Raw genomic sequence first — 12,309 nt, 5'->3', positions numbered from 1 at the left:
CCTACTTTTGTATCTTTGGGGTAAATACCCAGTAGTGCAATTGCTGGATCATATGGTAGCTCTATTTTCAACTTTTTGAGGAACCTCCATACAGTTTTCCAGAGTGGCTGCACCAGCTTGCATTCCCACCAACAGTGTAGGAGGGTTCCCCTTTCTCCGCATCCCCGCCAACATCTGTCGTTTCCTGACTTGTTAATTTAAAAGTCAGCATATTTAAAAAAGGAAAATTTGAGCCTCAAGCACTTAAAATAATAAGTTGGCATCATATTCTAGAAAGTAAAATATTTATGCTTAAAATGATTGAAAACATAAAGTAAAACAAAAAACAAGATTTTATAAAATTTAATTTCCAGAAATGAGGCATATAATTGCTGAAATTAAAAACTCAATAGATATTCAGCCTTAAAAAGGAAGGAAATTCTGTCACATGCTACAACATGGATGAGCTTTGAGGATATTTTGCTGAGTAAAGTAAGCCAGTCACAAAAGAATAAATATTGTGTGATTCCACTTACAAGAAGTATCTGAAATCATTGAAATCAAGGAAAAAGAAAGTAGAATGGTGGTTTCCAGGGGTAACTTGTTACATAGCCATAAATAATTACACAGGTATCATAAATATCTTACTAGTTTAAGGCCTTTAAGATATAAATCTATCCTTGATAATCTTGATCTAGTACCTTAATCTTCTCGACTCAGATCTTTATTTTTACCATCTTCTATATGCACAAACTAGACCTTGCCAATTATCTGGAACTGTTCCACCTGTCCGAAGTATTGAACTTTTTTAACCTACTGTTTGACCACAAATTTTTATCCTTCCATATCTTGCATCATTTCTCAATACAAATCATAAGCCTCATCAGTATCTCCAGTCCAATAACCCACTCATTTCCCCCCAGTTTATTTGTCTCCTTCCTAGCCTCACTTTGTTTTCCCACCATCATTGGACTATCGCTTCTCTGTATGCTGAACATCAGTTTTGTTTGGGAACTCTTCTTGCATTCCACGTGGTATTGGTGGGGCTGTTGTTCTCGTGGTCTAACCATCTCCACCATAGATGTGGGCCCCTGACCCAGGCCATCCAAGCAATCCTTGTTGGGGGTTGATATGTACACTGTAAGAGAAAGGGCCAGGGTCAGCCTATGGGGTCATGAGCTCTAAAGAATATGTAAAAACGGAGCTGCTGGATACTTGGAGAGATTTGGGAATGAATAAAGCCAAGCAAAGGCAAGCAGAGCTGAGAGATAAAGAGAGATAATTTTTCTTATGATATTATTTGAACTATGGATCCTGCTGGACCTGAAGCCAATTTTATCTCTTGGCTGTTCATGCCATATGAGTCAATAAATCCTCTCCCACTTATTTTCCTTTAAATTACTTTATAATACCCCCCCGCCGCCCCAAGTTTGGCTTTATTTTGCAGTACAGAAATGATTTGGAGACATTCTGAGACAGATATCATTGAAGCAGAGGCTCTGTCAAATCAAAACTGCAATGTAGCTGGGTCTGTTTTGTATCCCACCCCTGGGATACAAAAGAAGCTTCTACATTTACCTAATATTTTTGTTTTTTACAACCAAAAGCATCTTGACTAACGTATTTACATAACCTGGACCTCTGTTTCAGATATGAACACATTTGGTTGCAAACCACCAGAAAACACAAAAACCATGTCCTGCATAAGTAAGGGTTTATTTATTCCACATAATAAGAAGCCTGAGGCAAGGCAGTCCAGAGCTGATAACAACAGCACTGAGCACAGTCAGGAATGCATGAACACATTCATGACTTTCTCCCTTTCTTTCTCCCTTTCTGCTCTGAGGTCCTTACTGTGCTGACTTTATCCACCTACTTGTGGCCTCAAGGTCACCAAGTGGCTGCTGCTTCGCCAGACCTCACTCCTGTGCTGTAGACACTAGAAAGGAGAAACAGAAGGGCATCATTTGTAGACTTATGTTTATGTCTCATGGATGCGTGGCTTCCCCTAGCTACAGGGGAGCTGGGGAATTAAGTGTTTAGCTTTTACTGTCTCTCTATTAGAGGTAAGTAAAGGAAAGACAGGTTGGAAGTAGACAAACCCAAGCTAATTGTTTTCAGGATCCTACCACTACACGTGACCTCTTTCCCTGCTCTGTAAGCCACCAACCATCTGCGAGTTCTACAAACCATTCTGTACCTGAGTGTTGAAGGTTAGTGGATAAAAATCACATAATTGCAGAGAATGGAGCCTCTACAAATTAATGGCATTTAATATCCTGTAGGCATTCAGAGCTGTTTTGTTTTTTAAAGATTTTATTTATTTATTTTGAGAGAGAGAGCACAAAAGAAGGGGGAGGGGCAGAGGCAGAGGGAGAAGCAGGTTCCCCTTTGAGCAGGGAGACCAATGCGGGGCTCAATCCTGGGATCATGACCTGAGCCGAAGGCAGACGCCCAACCGACTGAGCCACCCAGGTATCCCAGAGCCATTTGATAGTTATTTTTCATTTTAGTTTTATTAGCTTTCTCTCCTATTCCCTTTAATTATTATTGCAAATCTTTAACCTGGAATACCTTCTTTATGCCCCATTCTCATATTCCCTTCACTGTCAACAAATTGCAGTCCCTTGCTTGCTGAGAAAATAGAGGCCATAAAAATATGAAGTCCCTCAATTTCCTGTAACCAATCCTTTCCTCCTTCTTTTATTCCTTTTGGCTTTAAAATCAGAATCTGTGATTGTGATTTTAACCTTGCCCACATCCATTATGCTACAATATGTTTATTTCATTCATTGTATCTCAACACTTGGCATCATTTGGTAGTGGGTCCACCATAAATATTTGTTGGTTGCTATTGAATCCTCTTTGCAGGACTTTGCTGTATCAGTGATCCTCTACTGGATCTTTCACTTCTCCCTTTTACCTCCTTTTAGTCTATAAACAAACTCAAGCTTTTTTCCCCCAAAGGAACAAAACCTTCCTTCTCATGTACTTCCATTTACCCCCTAGCTAACATCTAATTGCTTTCTCTACTGAACCAAGCTTCTCAAAATAATAATCTCTCCAATTTCAGTCTCTGAAATATTTTCCAGATATTTCTCAACCCCTTGCTCAGTAGCTTCAACCCATCATGTCAAGGAAAATGTCCTTTCTGAGGTTTCTGACTTCCTACTCACCACACTTACATATTACTTAAGTTTTCTGCAGAATTTTTTTATGTGCTTCCTATTTCCTGTGTCACTCCCTTTCCTTGAATTTTGTGACACTAGGATTTTCTGTTTTTTCTAACTCTCTGTTGATTTTTTTTTTGTTCTTCTGTTGGGATTCTCTTCCACCATGGTATTATTCAGGACTCTGTAGGTGACCCTCTTCTCTTTTTACTATAGACACACTCCTTGGGTGCCCTTATCAATACCATGGCTTCAGCTGTCACCCAGATGCAAATGATTCCCAAATCTTTTTCTCCAGAAAATGACATCTGAGCAAAACCAGAAGGAGGTGAGAAAGTGAGCCATGTAAATATCTGGAAGAAAATAATTCCAGAGAGTGAAAATAGCCAAGTGTCAAGGCCTGGGGTAGGAATGTTTGGCATGTTTCAAGAACAGTCAGAAAGCCAATGTGGCTGGAACTGAGAGTGAGGGGAAAATTTAGTAGGAATTGAGGTCAGAGAAGTAATGGAGGAGAGGAGGATCAAGTCATGTCAGGCCTTTTGGGCCATCTTAATGACCCTAACTTGTACTGTGAGTGAACTGAAAAGCTGTTGGAGAGGTTTGAGCAGAGGAGTGATACATTCTGACTGAAGTTTTAAAAGGGTAACTCTGTGTTGAGAGTAGATTGAAAAGAGCAAGACAGGAAGCAGGCCTGTCTGGTTGGGGAGGCTGTTGCAGTAATTTAGATGATAGATGATGGTGATCTGGATCAGGGAAGTTGCAGTGAAGTAGCTGTTATGGATCTATTTTAAAGAGAGAACCAATAACATATGATGACAGATGGCATGTGGGGTCTGAGAAATAAGGACTCAAGAGATTTTTGTCCTGAGAAACCGGAAGGATGGAGTTGCAGTTTACTGAGCTGGGGAGGACTGTGGGAAAAGCAGGCTGGGGGAAAGATTAGGAGATCAGGTTTGTACCAATTAAACATGAGATAGTGATTAAAAGACATTCAAATGTAGAAGTCTTGAAGCATCTGGATAAAAGATGGAGTTTAGTTGTCAAAGGGACTGGAGATATGCCTTTGGCAGTCATTATCCTGTGGGTAGAATTTAAACTTATGAGGATAGATGAGATCATCAACAGAATGAGAGTACACAGAAAAGAGAAGAGTTCTAAGAGCTGAGCCTTGGAGTAATCTAATGTTAATAGGCAGAGAAGATGAGCATGAACCAGTGAGGGAGACAGAGGAGTGGCCAGGAGATGGGAAGAAAATCAGGAGAGTGTGGCGTCCTGGTAGATGACTGAAGAAATGTTTCAAGAAGGAAGAAAGGATTGACCAAATCAAATAATATTGATAGCTCATGTAATTTGAGGACTGAGTATTTCAATGGGTCAAGAGGGTGGGAAGAGAAAAGTAGGAATTTTTCTGTAAACACAAGGAGAAATAGAGCAGTAGCCAGGGAAAGAAGTAGGATCAAGAGAGTTTTGTTTTGTTTATTAGATGGGAGAAATATTATGTCTGCAATCTGATTGTAATCTGATGGGAAAGATCTAGTAGAGAGGGAATTTGTTAAAGCAGATTTAAAAGGGGAGAAGTGCTGGAGCAATGTCCTTGAGCAGGCGAGAGGAGATAGGTTCTAGTGCCTAAGTAGAGGAACTGTCCCTCGCTTGACACAGTTAAATAAATTCATCCATAGTAACAGGAAGATGAAGAAAGATACAGAGAGGAAGAGAAGACAGAGTAGGATACAAACGAAGGTGGGTGGCTAGATGTTATAATGGAAGCATGTGGAAATACTCTTCAGATAGCTTCTGTTTTTTCAGTAAGGAAGATGAGAGTGAAGACAGTTGAAGAAGTATTGGAAGGTGGTGCCCCCTATGATTTCTCTGCCCTCACCTCCTAGTTGTTTAGGAGAGTAAGAGAATGAACAAGGGAAATAAAGTATAATTGCTTGGTAGCACTGAAGTTAGGGATCATAAATTTAAGTGAGACTAATCATAGCATAGTTGTATCCTTTTTTTCCAGCTAGTTGTACAAATTCAGGCATGAACGAGCCCAAGTTGGAATTAGCAATATTGACTTTTTTGTTATTGTTGTTTTTGGCCGGGTAATATGACTCAAAATGGAACAATGGAGTTGAGGGTATGTGGGAGGGAGTGGTGAAAATGACTTACTATGGACATTAAATTGAGTAAGGAGGAAAGTGATGCCATGAGGGTCAGGAGGGACAGTGAAAGGTAGTTGGATCAATGGACTATTGGTTGGGGCATGGAGGTGAAGGGATTGTTGGAGTTAGGGCAAAAGAAGGAGTGAAATGGAAAGATGGAAGGTGGGATTAAAGAGAGTAGGATGCTTGAAACTAAGATTACAGAAAGATTGTAGGTTTTGGTACTAGGGTATGACTACAGGAGATGTCTAATCAGCAGAACCGAGAGAAACAAATTAAGTTATGGGACAGGAATCACAAGAGGAGCCAAGCCAAGGAGCAGTAATGAGGAGCTAGAAAGATAGAGGAGAAAACCAGGATGGAGCAAGTGAAAGGCTAATCGAGTGAAAGGAGTGGAAGACAAGGTCATTGGAGGAGAGGAGGTCAGGGATCTGAAAAGCAAGGCTAATGGAAAGACCATGTGCATGGATAGAAGTTCAAAAGGAGTAGTGTTGAAGAGTGTACAAGTCAGCCAGGAGCTAACTCAAGGAGTTGGGGGACAGTGACCCGAGGATAGCATGTGACTCTAATAGGAAGTGTGGTGGTGTTACAGTCTTATAACATGAGATTCAAAGCTAAAATTTCTCAGTGTGTGGTCATGCATGATCTCCTGCTTAGCAAACTTTTTACTTAAGTTTTCTGCAGAATTTGTCATCACTTCCACTTTCTTGAACCTCTTTTGTGTGAACCTTTTTAATCTTGAACTGTTGTGATTCTGAGATCTGCTGGTTCTCTTACCTCTCTGTCAATTCCTTTTGTTGTTATCTCTTGGATTTTTCCTTCTCAGGGATGACTTCTCAGTTACTCAGGGCTCCCTACATGTCCTTTTCTCTTCTCACTGTGCAGTTACTCCCTGGATGATCCCACCAATCTCATGGCTTCAGCTGCCGCCCAAATGCTTGTGGTTTCCAGATCTGTAGCTCCAGCCCCAAATGGGCTCTCCTGCTCTAGTCTTCTATTTCTGACTGTTCAATGAATAGAATTTGGATGTCCTTCAGGCAGCTTAAATTCATTCAAGGCTGCATTAATTATTATTATTATTATATTATATTATTATTATTCTCCAAACTTCCTTCTCTTCATTTTTGAATTTCAGTCAATCACTGATATATTTGACTCATCATAGTCATATGTCTCTTCCTCATCTCCCATATATAGTCAAGTCACTGATTCCTGTGAATTCTATTTCTGAGCTCTGAGTTCTATATCTGAATTGTCAACACTGATTAAGTCTGACAATTTGCTTCCTTCAAACCTATATCTGTGCAACAAAAAGTTGGTGAAGAAAAACAGAAAGGCACTGCCCAACTTCATAGAAGTCTAGGACATATAGTTTATTAGATGCTCTGTTTCTATAGCACAGAAAGGCACATAGAAGGAAGATGGGATGGATGTTGAATGCCAACCCACTACCCTGACAAGTCATCCTGAGATTCAGGACAGGACATGTTCTAGGTTGAGAACTGATCTGTGTGTGTGTGTGTGTGTGTGTGTGTCCACACCAGATAAGAAGTTTTGGTTGCAGGTTATTATTTGTAAATTAAAACAAAAAAGTCACTACCTCAGAGAAGCCTTCCTTGATCACCCTATCTGGGTAGGCTTCTCCTTGTTATTCTATAATTTTTCCTTCATCAGTTTACCAAAAATTTAGAGTATCTATCTCGTCTCACACACTATTCTGAGTGCTAAGAATACAGTGAAGAAAAAGGACAAAATCCATACCATCACTGAACTTAGACTCTAGTGGGGGAGCCAGGCAAGAATCCTGTATAGAAATAAATAATGTATTTTCTAATAGTGATCTGTGCTATGTGAAAACAAAGGGTAACAGGACAGAATGAGTGGGGGTGGGGAGGCTGAGAGCAATTTTAGGCAGGAAAATCAGAGAAAGCCTCTTTGATATGAATGGTGAGAAGAAGCTGGCCACACAAGGACCTGGGGATAGAGGTGTGCACAGACAATAGCAAGTATAAAGGCCGTGAGGTCCTAGATTCCACTGTAGAGCTGTCCCTCCTTATACAAGGAACCCCCTCTGGTGTTCCCAGCATTCACCTACACTGGTTGTATTCTAACAATCTTAATGTCATTCATTCTGTACCCCGGTCCTTCCTCTAGTTTTTAAATTCCCTCCTCCACCCCCATCTACCAAATTACTTCTGACCTATTGTTTGCTCATTTATTCGACAAGTATTTATTGAATATCTACTTCGATAGACTAGGTACCATGTGAGGTCCTGGGGAACAGACACTATCCTCTGGGAACTCAGAATGCAATGAGATATATTAGATATATCAAACATAAAATTACATAAATGCTTATTAAATTACAATTTGTATAAGTGGTTGGAGAACTAGAGGGAATAGTGAGGGTGAATATGGCAGAGAAGGCTTCTCTGGAGAAATGATACAGAGTCCCGAAGGATGACTAGGAACTGGCTAGCTTGTGTGGGTATGTTTGTGCATGTGCATGTGTGTGTAGAACGTATCACAGAGGGAATTGAATATGCAAAGGCACAGAGGCAGAGTTTGCATTCTTCTAGGAGGGAAATGAAAACGAGGCTGGGATGCTGTGGAAGGAGTGGAGATGTAAGTAGGTGTCTAGCAGGTCATGCCAAAGGTTTGGGACTGCCAGTGGGTGTGACTAGGGGCTGCTTAAAAGGGGAGAGGACTTCTCTTCATATTCCCAGGACAGCCAATCACAGTCTTCTACCCTCAATCAAAGTAGTTTAACAGTGATGCAGTTTCCTCCATTCTACAATGAAAACATTGAAGAACAAGCTTACTTTCTGGACAAAGAAAGGTTCTTGTTTTTGCTTTGTAGGAATTTTGTAGGCATTGAATGTTTTCTTCCCTGGTTGCAAAATGCATTTTCTCTCTTGGGAATGGGGCATCCAGGTCTTAATGTGTTTACCTTCATAACAATAGATTACTTACAGTTGGCTAATTCCTTTTGTTTCCCACCAGAAAGGAAAAAAAAAAGATTAATTATATAGTGAGCGTTGGGTGGTCTTCAGGCCTGTAAAGGAGGTTTCCCATTAACAATGGTGCCATTTACTGATATGGGAAAGAGTAGTAGAAGAAGAGCCTTGGAGAAAGAAATCCAAAGGTTTAGTTTTTTTTTTTCTTTTTTGACATCCTAAATTTGATATGTGTGTTAGACATCTAAGTGGAGATGCCAAGTAGGCAGTTAGTGATGTAAGCCAGCAGGCCAGAGCTAAAGATATAAATTTGGGAACCATTAGCATATAAATCATATTAAGACAATGGAAATGGTTGACATCATGTAAGAACATGTAGATGGAGAAGTGAAAGGGGCCCAGGTTTGAAGCTTAGCTCCAGTCTTTATGGGTCCTGCAGAGGAGAAAGAGGTTCAGAAGGAAACTGAGAAGCAGCTGGTAAAGAAGGAGGAAAATGTGGGAGGATGTGGCATCACAGAAGCCAACAGAAGAGAGTGTGACACTGAGAATAAATATGGAGGTTGTTTAAAAGGTTTAAGGAAATATAAAAATCAAGAACTCTATATTTTATTACCTGACCTATAGTGAAGTGTCAGCTTAGTTTTTCTTATAAGCTTTTTTTCTCACTCACTTCTTAGATATTCATAGACACATGTCTAGTTCCCATTTTAGTAGTGATCCTCTCCAGTGCTGTCCAGTCTCAGGGTGGATTCTTGTAGACGTACTGCTCTAGATAGATTATCATCCCTTCCATGACATGATCTTTAATTTTCTGGCTGTTTTTTGGCATCCTAGATGTTGAAAACATTTCTCTACATGCCCTGATTTCACAGATTTTTCCTTCTCACAGATTTTTCCTTCTCCCTTTTTGAAGGAAGTCTTCTTTTTGTTAATTGATCCCCTTGGTTTGGAAAGCATTCTTTTACCTACCCAAAGAGATTTCCTCTGAGCTTGACGCCATCTTGCATGGGATGGCAGTAACCTTCTTGTCTTTCCTTGATGCCTCCACGACTCTGTTCCTAGAAGTCCTTCCTTCTTCCTGATCAAATTTTCTCAGTCCTGTCCTATTCCACTGACTGATAATATAATTGATAGCCAGTATGTGAGATTAATTTAGCTTTGATGAATTTTGTGTAGCTCATCTATTGTTTGCAGGCACTATTTCATCTATTCCCTATTCAAGCTCGTCCACCCCTTCACACTGAATCTTGAGGTTTTAAGAGCTGGTCTCTATCACATAGTTTCTAGCACATGAGCTCCCCCCAACAGTCCTGGCCTGTTTAAAATTTTGCATTTAACTTTAAAAATAGATTTAAGATTTAAGAAGAATTTTATTGGTTTAAAATCACAAAACAATATGCTATTACTGTAGCTATTTAAATAATTTGGAAATATATAAAGGAAATAGTGGGATACAAAAGTTGGAGTATCTCACGGAGGAGACAGGTAAAAAAGTTTGTCAAAGGTGATAGCAAAGGGGCTCCCAAGACAATGGCTGTGCATCAGGCATAGAAAATAACCAGCTCAGGATGGAGTAGGAGGTCAGATGCTCCAGTAGGGCTGCCTCTAGAAGAACATAAAGCTGATAAATTATTTAACAGATTTAACTAGGTGGAAAATTATATTGAAAATCGCTTTTACAGAGCTAATGGAGGACATGGGAATATAGATGTTTAATGAAAATAAAGCAAAGAGGAAAATAAGGCAATTAACTCCAAGAAAAACTAAAAATTGTACAAGAGGGGAAATGTAATCATAGTCACTTCTTGACTCAGTAACCAACAGCATTTTACAGGGGCGTAATGATGAAAGCATTTGAATATGTATTCAGCCAAAACTGAGATGTCTCCATATTAGGAGGATGGAATAGGGAAAGAATGAATCTAAACAGGTAAGAAGTCAATAGATAACGGGTGTGTGTGTGTGTGTGTGTGTGTGTGTAGAAGGGGGAGTATGTGAGAGGCGAATATAAAACAAGAACTAGTTAGCTGTTATATACATTTTATCTTTTTTAAAAGATTTTATTTATTTATTTGAGAGAGAGAGCGTGCACGAGCAGGGGGGCAAAGGAGGAGGGGCAGAGGGGGAGAGAGAAGCAGACTCCCCACTGAGCAGGGAGCCCCATGCAGGGCTCATCCCAGGACTCTGGGATCATGACCCAAGCTGAAGGTAGACGCTTAACTGACTGAGTCACCCAGGAGCTCCCTTGTTATATGCATTTTAAAGCACTATTTGACTTTGAACTATTTGTAGATAAAACTGATAAAAATTAATCAAAAGCAAAAAAAAATGTAGCACAACTATATGTTCTAACACTGGAGAGTTGCTTAAGATATATTCTTTTTTAAAAGATTTTTTAAAATTTTGCGGTGCCTGGGTGGCTCAGTCGGTTAAGTGACTGACTCAAGTCATGATCTCTCGGAGTCTAGGAATTGAGCCTTGTGTCAGGCTCTGTGCTCAGCAGGGAGTCTGCTGGAAATTGTCTCCCTCTCCTCTCCCTCTGCTCTTCCCCTGCTCACACACACACTCTCTCTCTAAAATAAATAAAATCTTAAAAAAAAAAGTTTTAAGAAAAATTTTAAGTAATCTCCACACTCAGTGTGGGGCTGGAACCCACAACTCTGAGATCAAGAGTTGAAGGTTTCACCGACTGAGCCAGCCACAGGCCCCTTAAGAGATATTCTTAAGCAAAAAAAAAAAAAAATTCTAAAAAATATTTCATTCTGGTAAAAAAGTTGTTCTTTAATAGGGAACCATTTGTGGTAGTTATCTTGGGGATTATAGGGGATTTTTGTTTGTGGAATGTTTGAATTCCACATAAAGAGCATGTATTTATTTTTGTGATCAGAAAAGACACATTGAAAAAAGATGTATTAGACTCATATCAGCTAGATGGTGGAATAAGAGGGCCCAGCCCTTGCCCTCCCACAGGAATACCGATTTAACAGCCATTCGTGGACAAATATACTTTTACGAGAGTTCCAGGGTCTCGTTGAGAGGTCTTAGCACCCCAGAGGAGCACAAAATCTGAGAACAGCCACATTGCTAAGGGTGAGAACAGTTTGACTTTACTTACATCACCTACTCCCCAGGCTGGCACAGCTCAGGGCTTAGAGAGTCTCCCTCAGTCTGTTGTTCCTCCCACAGGAGACACAGAAAGTGAAATGAGTGTCCTGCTTCCCCAGCCTTTACAAACGGGCCTGAGAGACTTGCTCCTGTTCCCCAGAATGCTTAGGGTATTTGCCTTTCTGCCTCACTGAGGGGCAGCTAAGGACAAAGAAAAGGGGCTGGGGCTCACAGCAACTGACACGTGGATCTCCAAAACCGTCCCATGGACCCTGCCAATCAGCTGGCCCACTGGTGGACCCCAGCAGCTGGCCTGGGTCCGCCCCTGCAGATGGCGCCCCGTTGCCCCGTGTTCATGCATGCCCTACAAACAGCACAGGAACCCAGAAGCTGGCTTGGCTCTGCAGGATTGGGAGAATGCACATAGCCCCGGACTGCTCCTTCGGCAGGGAAGGAGAATAATGAAGCTTACAGCCATTATCCTGGCATGTCTGCGTACTGCTCTGGGGAAGTTGGACTGGTGACTCAGCACTTAGCCTGGCTCTGCAGAGTAGGGAGAAAGGGCATGCAATTTCAGTCATGCATGAGGAATAAGTCCCAGAGATGCACTGTGCATCATAGTGCCTATCATTAACAATATTGTATTGTATACCTAAAAATCTGCCGATAGGATAGGTCTTAAGTGTTCTTATCACACAAAAAACTAAAAATTAAAAAAAAGAGAGAGGTTAGAGGAAACATCTTGTGGTGCCAGGTACGTTTATAGTACTGATTGTGGTCATGGTTTCACAAATATATACTTATCTCCAAACTCATTAAGTTGTGTGCATTAAGTACAGACAGCTTTTTGTATGTCGATCATACCTCAATAAAGTGTTGAAAAACAATTTGTTTAAAGATCTCAAACTCACACAAAAAAATCAGAAAATTCTTCCCTGGGGATAAAAG

Source organism: Leptonychotes weddellii, chromosome 6, assembly GCF_054177405.1.
Source record: "Leptonychotes weddellii isolate Sample4059 chromosome 6, ASM5417740v2, whole genome shotgun sequence".
NCBI lineage: Eukaryota > Metazoa > Chordata > Mammalia > Carnivora > Phocidae > Leptonychotes > Leptonychotes weddellii.
This window is presented reverse-complemented; position numbering follows the sequence as displayed.